The sequence below is a fragment of the Canis aureus genome, chromosome 14 (genome assembly GCF_053574225.1).
Source record: "Canis aureus isolate CA01 chromosome 14, VMU_Caureus_v.1.0, whole genome shotgun sequence".
Classification (NCBI taxonomy): domain Eukaryota; kingdom Metazoa; phylum Chordata; class Mammalia; order Carnivora; family Canidae; genus Canis; species Canis aureus.
The window spans coordinates 14270734-14286106 of NC_135624.1; the positions used below are offsets into that span (position 1 = coordinate 14270734).

At 33.6% G+C, this 15373-nt stretch overlaps 1 long non-coding RNA gene across 5 annotated transcripts in view; it reads right to left on the bottom strand.

Annotated features, from left to right (window-relative positions):
• LOC144283199 (uncharacterized) overlaps positions 1 to 15373 on the bottom strand; it is a 202558-nt gene that overhangs the window by 47520 nt on the left and 139665 nt on the right. For all 5 annotated transcript variants that reach the window (XR_013351621.1, XR_013351620.1, XR_013351617.1 and 2 more), the window contains one exon: positions 9550 to 9623. This is a non-coding gene — a long non-coding RNA (uncharacterized LOC144283199). The remainder of the gene's footprint in view (positions 1 to 9549; positions 9624 to 15373) is intronic.

Here is a 15373-nt window from a genome sequence, read left to right on the forward strand (position 1 = left end):
AATGAAATGGATCAACAGAATAAAATACAGATCCCAGAAAGTACCAACATCAATAAGGAAACTTAATGCATGGTGTATGGTAGAGATGGAATTGATACTCTTTGGAAGTTATCAACTACTTAATACTTAGTTATGGAATGATAAGTAATTCTTCTGATCAAGATAAAATTAGGTTTGTACTTAACACAGTCTATAAAAATGCAGATACAATGCATAAATTAGCTCCAAATGGATTAAACAATAATTTAAAGTATTATAAGAGTATTTAGGAGAATATTTTTATGGTTTCTATGTTGTAATTTCTAAATACTGTAAAAAATCAGTGAAATGTCTATTTTAATGGCTGCCTGGCTTTTATTTATTTATTTTTTCCTATGTGATTTGTGATAGAATTTTTTTTAAAGATCTGGATTATAACCTTTGTCAAAGAGAAAAAAGAAAAGAAAAAGAGAGAGAGAGAGAAGAGGAAGAGGAAGAGCATTAAAAAATGCACCAAATTCAGGATAGACTTAAATCCAAAGAGAGATGATAGGAATATGATCAATAAGTAATATGAGGGATTCATTAAGGTTTTAATTGCATTTTGATATTTTATTTTTTAAAACATCTCAGTTATTTTCCTCATGACTATTTTGATTATTCATTCCTTATATACAATTAATTACTTAACATAAAACGCAATGTCAATGTTGCAGGCAACACGAATAATTCTCCTAGTTTTCATATTATAGTTTTAAAATGAAGCCTTCCTCCAAAAGTATAATATGTACATTTCTTTCATTGAGACTGTTCACATCACTTTTTTTGTTGATGTTTATAAAACTGACAATACCAATTTTTCACAAGTATAATAGGGCATGGACAATAAATCCCTACTAGATCTTAAACTCCAACTTATGAAAATGTTCTCTATTTTTCCACTATAAACTTTTAAAACCAAAATAAAGAATTGGGTCCTTCTTATGTTGTATAGATTTCAGAGTTAAATGTTTATAAATCATTTTGTTTTTATTCAGAAGTGCCAAAGAGAAAATGTACAACCTATATAGAAACCATAGGATTTAAAGATATTGTTTCATACAGTAAATTTAAATTTATCAGTCCAGAGATACTTTAAAAAGTATTGAATTTTGCAACAGTTACTATTTGATGCTTTGCAAAATGGTATTAAAGCAGTAAAATTTTTATTTATATTTAGGATGTTATTTCCAAGAAAAATACAAGATAATTAAAATCCCAAAAGTCTCAGATGGCATAATGCAATAACTAATATGAGCACTGCTATCAAAGTATTATCATTTAGTTAAAAACAATTTTACATAAGCCAATTCATAGGAAAATGCTACAGTGTTCACATATATAATTGCAGGCATAACTTCTATCATCAGAGCAGTGAATGGGTACTGATAAATAAGAGCACATAGTATTTCCTAAGGATTGTGAAAAAAAATCTGTTAATATATTAAGTTTGAAAACCAATACTTGAAGGCTTTATAGGATATAACACTGCTATGTAAAAAAATAAAATAATAAAATAAAATAAAATAAAATAAACATAAAAACACTGCTATGTGATTGAGAACAACCTTCTGAGCCTTTTTTCTCATGGGTTAAGTTAAGAAAAAACAAACAGCTGTAATGAGGCAAAAAAATAATGTACTATATTATAGTGACATTGGATATAGTTGGATTTATTGAATTCTAATAATATTATAGGAGAATATATACCATATGATTTAAAAATTATACTCACAAGCATAATCGATTGTTTGGATTATTGGACTAAAGAAATATCATACACATATATTAATGCATAAAACTAATATTATGACTGATGATTATATTTTTAGAAGGCAATTTTTTAAAGGCATGATTAAAGGTCAAATGGTTTGGGCATTCACATTGTGATTTTATTTACTACATAACTGAAACGATGCTATTTTTATTTATTCAGCACTATAGAAAAAAGATGAAAATAATAATAATGGTACCTCTTTTAAAAGGATAATCTCCATGTCTAAGAGTTTTAGTTAAAGAGACACAAGTAAAAATTTGGATTTTATCCTTAGTAATATATATAAATATATATAGTATATATACTATATATACACACACACACAAATAGAACTTTTCTTCCTTTTATTTTTAATTTCTCTATGAAAACTATGGTGCTAACATAGGCTTCCTACTCAATGTACTGTATTATACAAAATGTATACATTTGACATATGACCCAAAAATCAGTGTAGCTTGTTTGTTTTTCTGGAATTGACCCAAACTTTGGCACGAGATATGTGTATATACACATACATAGGTCTATATATCTAACAATTTCAGGATGTATCACTAATTAGTTTTAAGGATAGTTTAAGTATGTTTGGAATTCCCAGAATCAATATTCACTGCTGCATGGAGAAAGTCTATTTAAGAATAAAAATAACAGTGATCAATAAAAGTAAAAGAGACAGATAACTAGTGACATTTGAACATATGAATTCAGCTATTGCATGAAACCAGCTTCTCTTATTGTACTTTCCACTTACAAATATCAACATCTCCTTTGTTTTCCTGAGATATTTTGTACTGTGGCCTGCTACTTGTGATTAAAATATTAGTGGCCAACACAAAGATGAAAGTTGCTATATTTTACAGATGAAGCAATTACAAGACTCAGAATGATTACATAACTTAACCAAATAAGATACATGTTAGTGAAGGCCAAACTGTCATATTCAGAAGGTAGATTTCTTAGCATTTATTAGTTTTCATAATTTTTAAGCTTTTGTGGTACTGCACACAATGAAAATTTTAATTTTGAAATCATTGGTAAAATATAGGAATCTTTATCTGACATACTAAACACTCATTTGTTAAAATGCCTCAGTTGTTATTATGCCATTATAACCTATGTTATTATGTTATTATGGTTATTATGCTATAGAATGCTAAAGCTGTAAAAATAAATATAGGTATTGTTTTTCTCTATGTGAATAAAGCAGGAAATATTATATTTTTCTTCCAGGTTTTATAATTTTCTGATTAGTAACACATATTCAAGATGATCCCCTGTGATACCTTTACAAGCAGGAAAGCTATGGATTTGAAAAGATATTATCTCTATTCCACTCCCTTCCTAGGACAAAAAAATCACAACGAGTTTCTAATATATTAGGCAGATAAACAGATATTACCTGTAATCAGATGCTATAAATATTTCTATCTGAGTGTTTATCTTAGGCATTACTCATGAGAACCACAAAATATAATTCTTAATATTATGAGAAAAAGAACTACTCTGAAAAAAAAAAGAAAAGTTATGACTTGTTCTCAACTGTAAACACATATGCTAAATCACACAGACTTACATATGAGTAAAAATATCCACATTTATAGGTATGGCACATTTTCCATAGACCATCTATTTTATGAAAGTTAAATTTTCATAACATTTTATATCTTTTTGTGCTTGTACTAAATATACAAACAGTTGATCAAAAGGGAAATGAAGGTAGGCTTAGTAAACTTCTGGGAGACTTCCTGTGTCTTTAACTCAATATCAAGAAATATGTTAGAAGTATGAAAGTTCAAGAGAAGAATTCACAGAGATATCTGTATACATAGTTTTTGGACACTCCCAGGTAAGCAACTGTCTTTTTCAACCATATTTGCTTTTTATTTTTAGTAAAAAAGCCATAACTTTATCAATGCCATGTAGGATTGAAAACAGTTACATTAAAAAGTTAAAAATTAATTTGTAATTTATTAAGAAGTATACCTCTATACATTTAGTGTAACATTTTGAGTTATTGTCTCTAAAGGAAGACAGTTAATGTGGAAAAATGTATTTATTAATATTGATGTATTTTAGATAATATCAAATACTTTATTAAAGAATAATCAAATATTCATATTATATATATATTTGTCGATACTTTTTTGTAGAGTTTGTCTTACAAATACAGAAAATAGGATATATTTTGAATGTATTCTTACATGTGTTTCTTGAGTATTAATCATTCATGATGACATTTGTAAATTACAGACTACTTGCCCCTTAGATATGCCTTAAAATGCTGGTATGAAAATAAAAAATACTGCTCAGCTTAAACTAAGTATTAAAAGAACAAGTTAAGTTATGGAATTAATCTAATGTCTCTCATTCTCCTATATGTTTATTTGGTCTTCCTAATTCCATATCACAATAGCCTGTAACAGCAGTTGTCACAACTAAGAATATAGTCAAGAGGAGAGGGAAATGGGGCACCTGGATGGCTCAGTCAGTTAAGCATCTACCTTTGGCTCAGGTCATGATCCTAGGGTCCTGGGATCAAGCACCACATTGGGCTCCCTGCTCAGCAGAGTCTGCTTCTCCCCGTCTCTCTGCCCCTTATCTCTGCTCATGCCCTCTTTCACTCTGCTCTCTGTCTCTTTCTCCCGGTCTCTCTTCCATAAATACATACATACATACATACATACATACATAAAGTCTTTTTAAAAAAGAAGACAGGGGAGAAGAAATATATTGGAGCAGGTAAAGCCTTTTAGTTCTCATGACTACTAAAGGAGTAAAGTTAAAGATTAGTATCCATAGTGGGAGACAGGGAGAACAAGAGTGAGTGGCGCAAGAGAGCTTAGAAGAGGAAAGGAGAGGACAATATAAATAGCACAGGCAATTCTGAACCACAGTTCAATTCATGTCACTTGTAAACATTTTAATGTGCCAAGTGTAATTATGAAGTTTAATATATATAATATAAACATATAAAATATATACTATATAAATATGATAAAATATAATAGATATTAAATAATATAATATATATAAAATTTTTATGTGACATTTATAATTATTTTTTTAAAGATTTTATTTATTTATTCATGAGAGACAGACACACAGAGACAGAGACAGAGACAGAGAGAGAGGCAGAGACACAGGCAGAGGGAGAAGGAGGCTCCAGGCGGGGAGCCCGATGTGGGACTTGATCCCGGGACTCCGGGGATCATGCCCTGGGCCAAAGGCAGTCACTAAACCGCTGAGCCACCCAGGGATCCCCAACATTTATAATTCAATGAGTATTTACGGAGTACTTTCTATGTGTCCAACACTCTTCTGGCAGTGAGGATATATCAATAACCAAAACCAAAAATCCTATTCCATACAGAGCCTACTTTTCACAGGAAAGACAAAAAAAGCTAAATAAGTGATATATTTGATGTAACTAGTACATAGGAAGAAGGGCAATAAAGTGGTGAAAGCTAATGGAAGAGTGTGTGTGTGTGTGTGTGTGTGTGTGTGTGTGTGTACTGGCCCTGTAGGGAAGATGACATTTAAGCAATAGCCTGAAGTATGATGAAATTTAGGTGAGGAGTACACCTGTCATAAAGGACAATGAAAAAATGCTCTGAAGTGGGACCATGTTTGAGTCAGATTAGAAAGAGGAGGAAGTTATGATCTTGTAGAAAGATATATGCTGTTAAAAGAACTTCCACTTTATTCTCAAAGAAATGAAAAAGCATATTCCAAATTTCCAAGAAGACTGGCATGATATATTTTTTAACAAGATTATAGGATTGCCTGGGTAGCTCAGTTGGTTAAGTGTCCAACTTTTTATTTCAGCTGAGGTCATGATCTCAGGGTGGTGAGATCAAGCCCTGCATCAGGCTCATGTGCTGGGTGTGTAGCCTCCTTAAGATTCTCTCCCTCCACTCCTCTCCACCCCCTCCCTCTTAAAAAAAAAAAAGAATCGCTAAATGATCCAGTAATCCCAGTATGTATTTGGATATATATCCAAAAAAATTGAAATCAGAATCTCAAAGAGATATTTCCATTCCCTGTTCATTGCACCGCTATTCACAATAGCCAAGATATGGAAACAACCAAAATATCCATCAACAGATAAATATAATAGGCATACAATAGAATATTACTCGGCCTTAAAAAGGAAATCCTACCATTTGCAACATCAGTGACCCTAGAGGACATTATGCTAAGTGAAATAAGCTAGTCACAGAACGACAAACACTGCATGATACTTGAAAGCATGAGGTCTCTCATGGATTGACAAGTCGTTTCTTTCTGGTTCTAAACATAGGTCTTTTGACTGTGAGCAGATTGTAGACATTTTAAATTAACACTTGTTTGAGTCTGAGACACTATGGACATAAGCAAGAGGAGAGGGAGAAGGTGGCATTATTTGTACAACAGAGCATTTATCTAGGTGACTCCTGTCCCTTGAAAAGGGGCCAGATGTGTTTGTCCAACCTAATGGAAAATTATGCAATTGAAGGGCCACCAGAAAACAAAACAAAACAAAACAAAAACAGGATGACACACGTCTGAAATTTCTTCCGAGGTTTAATGCTTGCTGTTCACTAACTGTTCTCTGTGTTTACACTGGTTCAATGTTCAGGGTCTGGGGACTAGTTTTATCTTGGTCTGTTAGATTTTGATCAGTATAAGAGATTTATCTGCCTTCATGCCAAACCTTTATATTTTTCTCTATTGTGCTTTACCTTTCTTATTTTTGAAGGTGCCAGGCCTGTTTCCTGTCTCTACTTCCTAAACAGACATGTATTCTTTAATTTATGTTCAGAGAGCTGCCTTCCCTCTGTCTGAGAGGAGCTACTCAGTTATAAGTCTCATGCACTCTTCTAGTTTAAAAGCTTTGGGTAGTAATTGTCAAACATCTCTTAAATCACTATTTCACAGTGCTTACTGCCCCCCCCCCCAAAAAAAGTCTATATATTGGCTTGCCTCCCTTCTATCATTCTCTTTCCATTATTTTCAGATGCACATTTTTATTTCTCTCATGAAAATTCTATATACTCTGAAAGCTTTCCCTGGCATTCATCTCCAAATCTAGATGAGGATCTCTCACATATGGTAATACAATATCTACCTGTCTTAGCAATTACCACAATGTATTTTAATTGTTTATGTATTTATATTTTTTTAATTTTGCAGCAAAATTCCTGAGAGCAGATTAGGTCTCTCTTTCAATCCTACACTTGCAACACCTAACTTGGGCCTCAGAGGAGAGTAGGTGATGAAATATTTCTGGATTAACTAATGGATATCAATTCTATGCAGATGACATCTAAAGCTGAATTTACCATTAGGAGGATCCCTCGCCTGAGTTCCATTCCCATGTTTTAAAAATAGTTGTCCATGTTATGTCCAATAGTTGTCCATATGAAACTATATTTAAGAAAATCCCACTATTGATAAAAAGAAAATCCCACTTTTTTTTTCTTTTGACCCAAACCAACTCTGTTTTTGCTCCTGATAATATATTTGCTAAGTCCCCAAGTTTCATATTTTGGAACTGAATATTAGACTTTTTTTCTGCCCCCAAGCCCTCATGTCTCTGGGAAGATGATTCATTTTCTGGAATTCATTCCCTCTTCTCTATGCCTGTGATTATACAACGAGTATGATCTTTATGCCTTTATTTTATGGTCTACTGGAATAGTCCCCAGGCCATTTCACTATCAATATCTCTTTCACATGTGCAAATCTTTCTTAGGTATCACTGTCACTTTTAAGCCACTTTCTAGGCTCACAAAAGCTTCAAAAAATCTCCCTCATCGTCTTTTCAGATCTGTCTCAAGCCATTCATTATACATAATATGTTTCAACCTGGTCTGAGGTTTTTCTCCTCTAAATCCCAAAGCAGAAAGAGTTTTGTACAACAGAAAGGGTACTCATTTTGGTAACAAGAATGTACTATTTGGACTTTCATTCTTCAATTATGTATCTTTGTAATCTTTGGCAAATCACTTACTTGTCTATGTGTTGGTTTCTTTCTGCAAAAACAAGATAATGATACTTCTATTCCTGTGTGTGTGTGTGTGTGTGTGTGTGTGCGTGTGTACATGTGTGCATGTACATGCTGATCATGACTTTGGACATTCCTACATAGGGATACAGACCCTGATTAGGTCTTCACTGATTTTTACAAATATCTAAAAATAAACACAAATGTCTTCTTAATTCTCTTTACCTCCACCGTAGAGTAAAACCTTTCCAAAAAGTTGTCCATATTCTCTACCTTTGTTTCCTACTTACTTCTTCCCACTCTCTCTGATTCTGCTCCAGTCTGGCCTTTGCCTCCAGCATTCCCCAGATCATTATTTAGGTCACCAATGATAAGCTATTTATTATCAGGACAGGGCAGGGTAAACAGTTTAGGATTGGTTTGTTTGAATAATTTCAGCAGTCCAGTATGACTCTGTATCCAAGAACTCTTAGCTTCATAGAGGAAATAACAGAATTAAAAAAAAACACCATTTTTAAAGTAACTGGGTACAATAGTAGGTCTCCAGATCTTGAAGTAGTTGGGTGAAATCAGTCAACTAGATTCTCAGTTGTTTATGCATACTTTGTGTTATCATGGAACTTCCATATTTTTTATCAAGATTGTCAAAAAACCTTTGAGTTACTTAATACCTACTCAAAATTTTACACCTTCTTACTTTTAGAGCAAATTTTAACAATGATGCAATACAAATCTTTTTCATCTATCATAGGACAGCATAAAGCTTTCTTTTTATACATTGTGGTCTATCAGCTGTATCACCATTGTGCTCTATTAGCAATGAAATGAGTAGTGTTTACTCAGATTGGAGGAGAATTGAACAATTGTGTATGGAACTTGACGATTGTTGATAGCCAGGAAGAATGATCCAGGCTCCACACTTCAATGTCTCCAAACTGGCAGAATTATTTGCAGTATTTGTACAAATAAGTAAATTTATTTTTTATACAAATAATAGTCCAAAGCTTTCTGTTTGTGAGAAAAGGAGCTCTCTGGCAAAAGTCAAAGTTCTTTTTTTTGTTTGTTTGTTTGTTTGTTTGATACAAGGACATATTTCATTAAGTTCATTTAATGCAATATAAGGGCCAAATAACTGATTTTCTCTATATCCTTTTCTCTAAAATTTGCTCTTTTGTGTCTGGTTCTTAATTTAGAGGGTTATGGAGTAATAACATAAAGAGGTTAATGCACTGAAAGAAAATGTCAATGTTAATTACAGTTCCCCTAGAAACCAGAGGCACAGCTCACCCTGTAGAGTCTCAGGAGGAACCCTAGGTTTGGGTCAGGAAGCAGAAACAGTGGAGCAATAGGTTTAAGCCAGAGCCTTTATTAGTTTACACAGGAAAGGTAAGACAGGGCAGGGTAAACAGTTTCGGATTGGTTTGTTTGAATAATTTCAGCAGGCTCTATGCTCTAGGTCCCTAGTTTATTAGTATGTGGCCCTGGGGTGATTAAACAGATGAATATTGTATCCTGGGGTACACAGGCCAGAGAGAAATATGGCTCTTTTTTGGTTAGTCTGCATATCAGACATGTTTCGTGAGTTCCTTGCTATGTTTAAGAGTTGGCTAATTGGGTAGCCAGCGAGGAACAGTCTTTTCCTAAAGTGAAAGGTGATTTTATTTTGTCTTTATTTTAATGTTAAAATATGATAAGACACAGATTTAAAAAAAAATAATACACATGCCCACAACCAACCATAACTGTAACACAGTACTCTGTTTTTACATACCTCAAGAGACATGTTTTGTCAGGGCATATAGAGGGCTCTCTGTGTTCCTGGAGTAAGAGATTGCCTTTTGGATTCTGGATTAAAAAAAAAAAAAAAGGAAAAATGAAGAGTTAATAAAGGTACTTCAGAAGAAACAGAGTCCATTTAGGGCAAGAGTTCTTAGAATGGGACATTGTCCTAAAGTGACTCAGCTTTGGAGTGTTGAATGCAGAGATACAAGCACCCTTAATGTAGCCATTCCATGTGGCTCTCAGTACACCAAAGTAACCACAATAAGGCATCTCTGCTGTAATTAAGTGCACTTACTGCAAAATTCAGTAATTTATTGAATTAAATTGCTAGGTGGAAAAATATGAATCAATTAACCATTTCTGTTATATAATAAAAGGAACAGAAAAAAGTTACTTTGATTTGGAATAATGCTTATAGAATCTTGTAATCTCTAGTACATCTGCACTATCCTGACACTACTTTCTTGAATTATTTTTTTCACAGAATTATTTTTCTTAACTTATTGTCATTCTGAGTAACCACATATTTCTATGATCCTCTATTTAATACGCCTTTATCACTAAGTTATAAAGTTCCTACGACCATAATCTTTTCAGCTCAATGCTTGTTATATCTATCTGGTGTATCTGTTTCTACATACTTATCTATCTACCTATCTATCCATTATCATCTATAGTAGACTTTCGGATCTTCATTTGATACACTTTAGTATGCCATGTCTGAATAAGCTTGGAGCACAGTGACAAATAAGGAAGTGTCATGAAATAAATATTGACTTTGTTTTTTCTTCCAATTCTTCTTTATGACCAATGGTAAAAAATAAAAATCTTCTTGATTGTTTTTAGCATTGGCTTTAAATTCATTCATCACAAACTGAAACTGCTAATTGAAACAAATCTTCTCAGCATTTAGACATGAAATGCTCTAGGAAAGCAAGACTTGGAAAAAATCCAGGCAATTTCATGTCATATATACCACATGCCAATAGATGCCACCATTGCACTGTGACAATCACCTATATTGTTGTAACAAAGGACAGCCTTCATTCTTCTCCATTCTCCTCTTAGAGAATTATTACATATGAAATCATTAAATATATTTGGGAGATATATACCGTATATGTTTTTTTGCTACACCCTTAAAATATGGCTGGAAAGTTAAATTTCTAAGGAAGAACATTTCCTTGGTGTTGAATGTATTATTGCTACTATTATAGCTGAAATATTTACTAGACTGACAATGTTACTTGCAACTATTTCAACCTTATGAGTAGAATTTTGTCCATCATTGAACAAAATCTAAAAGAAAATTACAATTAAAAGGCTCACATCAGGGCAGCCCCTGTGGCTCAGCGGTTTAGCGCCGCCTTCAGCCCAGGGCCTGATCCTGGAGACCTGGGATCGAGTCCCACGTCGGGCTCCCTGCATGGAGTCTGCTTCTCCCTCTGTCTCTCTCTCTCTCTCTCTGTCTCTCTCTGTCTCTCATGAATAAATAAAGTATTTTTTTAAAGCTAACATCAGATTTATGTCTCATGCTTGTTATTTACATATTATCTAGTTGTTTTCTTAAAGTATTTCAAAATCCATCTATGTTTTAAAACTTACCAAAGAAATTTAGGAATACTGTATAAAGTAACACAACAATGTTGTCTGAAATATTTGTAAGAAAACCCCCACCAGGTCATGGAACAGAACCTCAATCATTAAATATAAAGAAATAATATACAACCATTACAAATCATTTTCTTTTGTGTTAATGAATGCAACCAATTTATGTGCAATTGTACTGGAAGGTAACATTGCTCTTTCCCTCATTTCTTTATCTTAAAATTTCTGATAAGATTAATTTGTGATTTATAGTTCTCTTCTTTCCAAACAATTCTACTGACTGGCTTCTCATTAGTGGTTTGTGCTAGCATTAGTAAAATCCATAACAATTTCTACTGTTTTTAACTGATCCTGAAATAGAAGTTTTACAAAATGGAGCTTATCTATACCTACTTGAATGCTGTATTTCAGGTTACTTTTCCTACTGCAGAGACTTAAATGCAATATACTTGTGAGAGATTCATTTCAATAGAGTGAATAAAAAATGTATTCAATACACTTTACTGCTTCACTTTTCATAGAACCCAATTCAAGGTTGCTCAAATCAGTGTGCTCATGTACTATTTCACAATTTCTGTCTATATAGAAATATGAACATAATTTCCTTTAAATACAATTTTAGGAATGGCAATAAAAACTGAAAATACCGTCACATAAAACAATGCAATCTTCATCAACTTTTAGTACATATCAGCTCAATAAAATTTGATGATTTTTGGACAATATAAGAAATACGTTTGGTTTATTAAAATTTATAGAATGGTTATAGAATTGCAGAGTAATTCTACTAAGAATTAGGAGAGCTTTTTATGAATTGTGGAAATCCTAGCGAATTTTTCATCTCTTTTCTGACCTGGCTTTAATTCTCTTATAAAAAGGTTGTATATCATCATCCTAATACTAAGCCATCTAATTCTTGTATCACTAATTAGCTTACTTCCTATTCTCTTTTTCAATCCCAGTCATCTTAAATTTATTTATTGTGAGTATTCTGAGACTTTCTACATATGAGCTCAAGGAAAAGAAATATTTACTTCCTTCATGAAAACTAAGTATTTTACATAGCATTTTTAAAGCCTTATGAAAATATAACTAACTTTTCCCCATTTCTCCAAGAGACATAGGGACATGCTTTAAAGCTACCACATTATTTGACAACTTTATAAACAACTACTGGGAAATAAAACATTACATACATTACTTTCATATAGAATTTATTGATAGTTTCTGAATCTTGTAGGTTTTTACAGAGAATTTTGTTTCAAAGAAATCACAAGTTTGGCCTACATAAATTAAATTTCCAAAGCAATTTTCACATCACCAAACTTCTCCCATTAGGAAGCTGCCTCTGAAAGCTCTGTAGTTTTTCCAGTGGAAAAAGGATGGCCTCTTCAATAAATGGTGCTGGGAAAATTAGACAGCCTCATGCAGAAAAATGAAACCTAATCATTCTCTTATACCATACAGAAAGATAAACTCAAAATGGATGAAAGACCTAAATGTGAGACAGGAATCCATCAAAATCCTAGAGGAGAACACAGGCAGAAACCTCTTCAACCTCAGCCATCACAACTTCTTTCTAGACATGTCTCTAAAGGCAAGGGAACAAAATGAACTATTGGGATTTCATCAAGTTAAAAGTTGGCTGTTTCTTTGGCTGCACAGCCAAGGAAACAGTCAACAAAACTAAAAGGTAACCTATGGAATGGTAGAAGATGTTTGCAAATGATATATCAGTTAAAGGGCTAGTATCCAAGATCTATAAAGAACTTCTCAAACTCAAAACCCAAAAACCAAAAAATACGTTCAAAAAATGAGCAGACAACATGAACAGACATTTCTGCAAAGAAGGCATACAAATGACCAACAGACACACAAAAATATGCTCAACATCACTTGGCATTGGGGAAATACAAATTAAAACCACAACGAGATATCACCTCACACCAGTCAGAGTGGCTAAAATTAACAAATCAGGAAACAACAAATGTTGGAGAGGATGCAAAAAAAGGAGAACCCTCTAAAACTGTTGATGGGAATGCAAGTTGATACAGCCACGCTGGAAAACAGTATGGAGGTTCCTCAAGAAGTTGAAAATAGAGCTACTCTAGCATTTGCACTACTACTATTTAACCCAAATATACAAATGTAGTGATATGAAGGGGCACCTGCACCCCTATGTTCATAGCAGGAATGTCCACAATAGCCAAACTGTGGAAAGAGACAAGATGTCCATTGACAAATGAATGGATAAAGAAGATGTGGTATATACATACAATGGAATATTACTTAGCCATTAGAAAGGATGAACACTTACCATTTACATCGACATGGATAGAACTGGAGGGTATTATGCTGAGTGAAATAAGTCAATCAGAGAAAGTCAATTATCATACGGTTTTACTCATATGGGAAATATAAGAAAAAGCACAGAGGATCTTAGGGGAAGGGAGGGAAAACTGAATAGGAAGAAATCAAAGATGGAGACAAACTATGAGAGGCTCTTAGCTCTGGGAAACAAACTAAGGCTTGCTAGAGGGGAGGTTGGTGGGGGATGAGGTAACGAGGTGATGGGCATTAAGGAGGGCAGATGATGTGATGAGCACTGGGTGTTATATGTAACTGATAAATTATTGAACACTACATCTGAAACAAATGATGTACTATATGTTGGCTAATTGAATTTCAATTTAAAAAAATAAATAAATAAAAAGAAAGCTCTGTAGTTTAGTCTGTGAATGACAATACCAAGGGACAAAAGGACACAATATTAATGCTGGGGCCATGAAAAACAGTGAGAAAGAAACGACTCGAATAGAGCTGAATACTGGGCTGTCAAACAGGCTAAACAAGGAATTTATCCCATTACCAGGGCAAGAAGACTTTGTAAACCTTTCCCTGTGGTAGATAAAGACAACTGATTAATATGAGTTTCATTGTTTATGCTCTGCATAGAGTAAATATAATTTTCTTCTTTCAATCCCACATTATGTAATAGGTGCTTGGTGGGAGTAGGGAAAGGAGAATAACTTTTCTTTCAGTTAATACAACACCAGGGTGTACTGAACCATGACAAGACATAAGAGAAAGGACTTTGCATCAACTCCTTTACAGTTCCTTTACAGTCAGCCAGATGTGATAACTGATAGCACTGTTAATTTTCTTCCTTGAAAAATAAATGCATATTCTTTTTGCGGGAAGAATAATACCATGGGTGCTCTCAAGTGAACAATAGCAGAGGTCACCATAGCAGTGATTATTACCTATGTTCCTGTGTCCATTCTCCTCTTTCTCTCTCTGGAAAGATTATGGCTCCTCAGATGATGAAAGCATTTCCTAATTTCCCTTGCAGCTCATTTTGCCCATATGGCTTAAGACAAAATATGTCAGTAGAAGTGATGTGACAAACTTCTGGGTCATTTCCTTTATTCTAGATTTTTTATTTTTTATTTTTATGATTGGGATATCCTTGGAATCCACATGTTAAGGATGGCAGAACTATTTCATCAGCTAGATGCTTATTTTTTACTATTATATGAGAGATAAATAATATCTGTCATTGCTGACCCACTTTTTTTTAGAAGCTCCTTTTTCTAACATCTTAGTCTACATTCCCAGTAATATAATTATGGTGTTATGATTTTATTTTTATTTTTATTTTATTTTTTTTTATTTTTATTTTTTTTAAATTTTTTTTATTTATTCATGATAGTCTCACAGAGAGAGAGAGAGGCAGAGACACAGGCAGAGGGAGAAGCAGGCTCCATGCACCGGGAGCCCGACGTGGGACTCGATCCCGGGTCTTCCAGGATCGCGCCCTGGGCCAAAGGCAGGCGCCAAACCGCTGTGCCACCCAGGGATCCCCAAGTGTTATGATTTTAATATGCTATTGCTTTCAAATAGTTAATAATAATTTAAGACTTTTAATAAACTCTTACAAGTAAAACTGGTTTATGCTTTTCTTTCTCCCTTTTTTTAAGATTTTATTTATTTTAGAGATGGGACAGGCATGCAAGCGGGATGAGGAGCGGGACAAGCAGACTCCATGTGGAGCCTAGATCTTGACATGGGGCTCCATCTCACAACCCTGTGATCATGACCTGAGCCAAAATCAAGAGTTAGATGCTTAACTGAGCCACCCAGGTGGCCTAATATACTTTTCTCTTTTTTGCATCTTATTCTGACTTATTATTTTCTGTTTTCAG